Raw genomic sequence first — 6,000 nt, forward strand, 5'->3', positions numbered from 1 at the left:
TAAATATGTCGGGATATGGGGGTAAGGATTGGGTGGGATTGTGGTCGGTGCAGTCTCGATGGGCCGAATGGCCTCTTTCTGTGCTGTCGGGATTCCAAGATTCCAAGCAGAAACTCAACATGTTGTTTGTGTCTGTCACTGAGTGAGGGAGGCGGGATTTTGGGGAATGGAGAAGCCGATTGGTCGCAGATCCTGTCACTCTGCATGAGAGAGGCGGGATTCCAGATCCTTGGAAGGTGATTGGTTAGACCACACGTCACTTTGAGTGATGAAAACCGGTTTCCGGGGAGTCCGAAAACCGATTGGTCAAAGCGCCTGTCAATCAGAGTGAAGGTGCGGCCCACAGGGGAATTGGTAAACCAATTGGCCGAAGAGCCTTTCATTCAGATTGAAGGGCGGGGTTCGCGGGCCCCGGAAACGGATTGGCCAGAGCTCCTGTCACTCTGGGTGAAGGCTGCGGGGTTCCGGGGAATGGGGAAGCCGATTGGTTGGTGTGGCTATCATTTACATAGAGGGAGGCGGTTCCGGGGAGGGACTGTCGATTGGTCGCTATAACTGTCAATCAGAGAAGAAGCGGGTGTTCTTGGCATCGGGGAGGCGATTGGGCCCTGAGACTGAGGGAGGCGGGTTTCATGAAGCTTAGAAGGCGATTGGTTCGCGCTCCTGTCACTCTGAGCCTGAATACCGATTTCTGGAGAAACTGAAAGGCGATTGGTCAAAGCGCCTCCGAGTCATAGTGAGAGAGGCGGGATTTCGAGTAGTCCGTAAGGCGATTGGTTACAGCGTCTTTCAATCAGATTAAGGGGCGGGTTTCCGAGCAATGGGGAAGCCGATTGGTCAGTGCTGATGTCACTCAGACTGAGAGAGGCGGGAAGCCCGGAAGCGGATTGGCCGGAGCTCCTGTTACCCAGAGTCACGAGGGCGGGGCCTGTGCGAATTGGGAAGGTGGAGTGGCCGGAGCGCCTGTCACTCAGCTGAAGGGAGGCGGGTTTGCGGAACGTTGGAGGTGATTGGTTGCATCTCTTGTCCCTCTGGGCGAGGAATCCCGGTTTCCGGGTTTACTGAACTAGGATTGGTGAAAGCTCCTGTCAGTCAGAGTGTGGGAGGCGGGTTTCTGCAGCATCCCGAAGCGGATTGGGCGGATGCCCTGTCACTCAGATGGGTTTCCGGAGGGGGGGGTGACTCGGCATTTGGGCAGTGAGTTTTTGATTTGATTTGGTTCATTATTGTCACATGTATTAGTACACAGTTAAAAGTATTGCTTCTTGCGCACTATACAGACAACGCATACCGTTCATAGAGAAGGAACGGAGAGAGTGCAGAATGCAGTGTTACAGTCAGAGCTCGGGTGTGGAGAAAGATCAACTTAATCACAGCTTGGTATGACTCCTGCTCTGGCCAAGACTGCAAGTAATTATAAAGGGTTGTGAATGTAGCCTTGTCCATCATTCAAACCACCCTCCTACCCATTGACTCTGTCTATACTTTCCACTGCCTCAGGAAAGCAGCCATCATAATTAAGGAGCCCACGCACCCCGGGCATTCTCCCTTCCACCTTTATCTGTCGGGTAAAAGATACAAAAGTCTAAAAATTGCTGAGAGTTGCAGCAGACATGCCAAATTTCCTTTGCCTCCTGAGAAAGTTGGTGGGTTTTCTAAACTATAGCGGCAACATGGAGGGACCAGGCCAAGTTGTTGGTGATCTGAACACCTGGAAACTTGAAGCTCTTAACCATGGCGACATGGTGACACAGTGGTTAGCATTGCTGCCTCACAGCGCCAGGGACCTGGGTTCGATTCTGGCCTCGGGTCACTGTGTGGAGTTTGCACATTCTCCCCGTGTCTGCTTGGATTTCCTCCGGTTTCCTCCCACAGTCCAAAGATCTGTAGGTTAGGTTGATGGGGCATGCTAAAATTAACCCTAGTGCCAGGGGGATTAGCGAGGTAAATATGAGGGGTTAAAGGAGTAGGGTCTGGCTGGAATAGTGGTCGGTGCATACTTGATAGGCTGAATGGCCTCCTTCTGCATTTTAGGGACTCTATTTCGACTTCATCCCTGTTGATGTAGAGAACTTGTCCTCCACTGCGCTTCCTGAATAGCTCTTTCTCAAACTCTTTGCGTCCCTCCCACAATTTGCCTGTCCACCTATTTTTGTGTTGACTGCAAATTTGGCTCCAGTACATTCGCATCCTACTTCCCAAGTCATTAATATATATTATGAACAGTTGTGGTCCCAGCACTCATCCCTGTGGAACAGGTTGCCAACCTGAAACATAACCCCTTTTCCCCTCTCACTGTTTCCTGCCCATTAGCCAATTCTCTATCCATGCCAATAAACTATCTCTAACACCATTGGCTTTCTCTTATGACTTAACCTTTTGTGAGTTACCTTGTCGAACACCTTCAAGAAGTCCAGATGCAACACATCTACCGTTTCCCTTTATCAACTTTGGTTGAGATTTCTTTGAATCATGCTAATAAATTTGTCAGACATGATTTCCCTTTCATGAATCCATGCTGACTCAGCTTGATTAGATTATGATTTTCTAAATGTGCCCTGTTACTTCCTCAATTGATTCCAACATTTTTCCAGCAATAGATGTTAGGCTCAGCAGGCTACAGTTACCTGCTTTTTGCCTCTTTCCCTTTTTGAATAGCGGTGTCATATTGGCAGTTTTCCAATCCTCCGATACATCTTCAGAATCCAAGGATTTTTGGAAAATTACAACAAATAGTTATTTCATTTAAGGTTCTCGGATGCAATCAATCAGGGCGAGGGGACCTATCTTCTTTTAGCCTCATTAGTTTATCTGACACTGCTTTTCTAGTGATGGTACATAATTCCTCCCCCGTATTCTTTAGTATTAATGGGATGTTTCAAGTATCTTCCACTGTAAAGACTGATGATTTACCTGTTCCGCATAACTATCTCCCAGATTCATTTTCAAATTGCCCTATGTTCACGTTGACCCCCCTCTCCCTTTTCATGTATTTAAAGAAGCTCTGATTGTCAGTTTTTATATTCCTAAGCCTTCCTTTACAGCGCGTCTACACCGACAACACCCACCCAGACCCTATCCCTGTAACCCCACGTATTTACTCTCCTAATCCCCCTGACCCTAAGAGGCAATTTAGCACAGCCAATCAGCTTAACCTGCACATCTTTGGAGTGTGGGCGGAAACTGGAGCATGTGGAGAAAACCCACGCAGACACGGGTAGAACATGCAGACTCCACACAGACCGTCACTTAATCCGGAATTGCTGCTGTGAGGCAGCAGTGTTAGCCACTGTGCCACCATGCTGCCCATAGGAAGTCCATTTCCGTATCCCTTTAATTGACCCCTCTGCCCAATTAATATCAGGGTAGTTGAAATCCCTCACCCCCTTCTCCATCAATTATTATTCTGTTTTTTCACTCAATTTCTAATTGTGTCCTTATGTTTCCTATTCCACCTCCATTGCAGTTAATAATGTGATGGATCCCAAGAATGTTCTGGGAACTGACTTGGTATATTTTATCAAAGGCACCATATAAATGCAGGTTGTAGTCAATTTCTGTGGTCATATTGTAAACTGTAAGCCTTCTCCAAATGTTTACTGAAATCCGCTGCCCTTACTCCAGTCAACAACACATGGCGTGGGAGTACTGGGATTGGAGTTGAGTTGGTGACGAGAGCAGTAGCAAGGGGTTGTGTTGGTCCAGTGTCTTTACTGTAGAAAATCTTGTCAAAGTGTTCAGACAAATAGAGGAGCAACTCTACTTTCCTAGAATTTTAACTGAAGCAATTCCACTATCAAAGCATTTAAAATGATTTTGATTTGATTTATTATTGTTGCATGTAATAACATACAGTGAAAATTATTGTTTCTTGCGCGCTGTACAAACAAAGCATGGTGTTCATAGAGAAGGCAACGAGAGAGTGCAGAATGTAGTGTTCCAGTCATAGCTCGGGTGTAGAGAAAAATCAACTCAATGCGAGGTAAGTCCATTCAAAAGTCTGACAGCAGCAGGGAGGAAGCTGTTCTTGTGTTGGTTGGTACATGACCTCAGACTTTTGTATCTTTTTCCCAATGGAAGAAGGTGGAAGAGAGAATGTCCAGGGTGCATGGGGTCCATAATTATGCTGGTTGCTTTACCGAGGCAGCGGGAAGTGTGGACAGAGTCAATGGATGGGAGGCTGGTTTGCGTGATGGATTGGGCTACATTCACGACCTTTTATAGTTCCTTGCAGTCTTATTATTATTATTTATATTTATGTTATTTTATTATTTATTTTTATATTATTTATATTAACCTGGTGTTGTGAGACTTCTTCCTGTGCCTACTCGAGTCCAACGCTGTCATCTCCACATCTTGCGGTCTTGGGCAGAGCAGGAAACATACCAAGCTGTGATACAACCAGAAAGAATGCTTTCTATGGTACATCTGTAAAAGTTGGCTGACATTCCAAATTTCCTTTGTCTTTTGAGAAAGTAGAGGCATTGGTGGGCTTTCTTAACTATACTGTTGGCATAGTGGGGGTGTCCAGGACAAGTTGTTGGTGATCTGGATACCTAAAAACTTGAAGCTCTCGACCCTTGCTACTTCGTCCCCATTAATGTAGACAGGGGCATGTTCTCCTTTACGCTTCTGGAAGTCAATGACAATCTCCTTCATTTTGTTGACATTGAGGGAGAGATTATTGTTGCCGCACCAGTTCACCAGATTCTCTATCTCAATCCTGTGCTCTGTCTTGTCATTGTTTGAGATCCGACCCACGACGGTGGTGTCGTCAGCAAACTTGAAAATTGAATTGGAGGGGAATTTGGCCACACAGTCACGGGTGTATAAGGAGTATAGTAGGGGGCTGAAGATGCTAAAGATGAGGTTCAGATGTTTGAGCCACTCAGGGAGCGCAGAGAATGCTCCAGATCATCATTGTCTGCTGCACCCTGCACAACCTTGTGCTACAGACGGAGAATGTCTTTCCTGAGGGAGCGAGATGTCTCCTGTGATGAGGGTAATAAAGTGGGTGGATCTCCCAGGGGCCAGGATGTCACTGAGCCACATGCAGGGTCTATCCCAGGGGAATGATGTGGCAGACGGGCCCATGTCAATCTGATAGCTCCCAGATTCCAGACAGAGTAAGCTGCTGATACATCTGTTGAATTTTTTTCTATCCTTTGCTGGCTGGACAGCCTCAGGATATTTTTCACTTATTTACTGACGTTATTTTCCTCTCATGTACCTTGATTTATGAGAGCAGAATTAAATTTCAGTGGTTACCATCTTCCCTGCTGTGGGTTTGATCCTTTGCCTGCACTAAAGTATGTTACAATGCAGAGTCCTGATGCTAAATGCACGCATTAGGACCTTCTGTTCCCCCACAATCTCAGACACCTGGCAGTAGAATTGTGATTTCACCCAAACACTCACAAAGTCCGTGTGTACAGCAGCTTGGAAACAATATCAAATCTAAACTCACCAGGGATACACTCATGTTACCCTGACATCTGCTCCTAATGGCAGGGGCGAGGTGGTGGATGAACTAGCCGAGAGCTCTTTCAGGCAGAACCAGATAGATGGGCCCACAGGGAGGAGCAGCATGAGAACAACATTTGTCCCCTTGACATTGCTGCTCCATGCATATTGATGAGGGATGTTCATGTTCCTGCCCCTGATTGTCAGTCATAGGTCATAGAGGTTTACAGCATGGAAACAGGCCCTTCGGCCCAACTTGTCCATGCCGCCCTTTCTTTTTTAAAACCCATAAGCCAATCACAATTGCCCGCATTTGGCCCATATCCCTCGATACCCATCGTATCCATGTCACTATCTCAATGCTTTTTAAAAGACAATATTGTACCTGCTTCTACTGCTACCTCTGGCAGCTTGTTCCAGATACTCACCACCCTCTGTGAAAAATTCCCTCCTCTGGACACTTTTGTATCTCTCCCCTCTCAACTTAAACCTCTGCCCTCTAGTTTTAGACTCCCCTACCTTTGGGAAAAGACTATC

Source organism: Mustelus asterias, chromosome 8, assembly GCF_964213995.1.
Source record: "Mustelus asterias chromosome 8, sMusAst1.hap1.1, whole genome shotgun sequence".
NCBI lineage: Eukaryota > Metazoa > Chordata > Chondrichthyes > Carcharhiniformes > Triakidae > Mustelus > Mustelus asterias.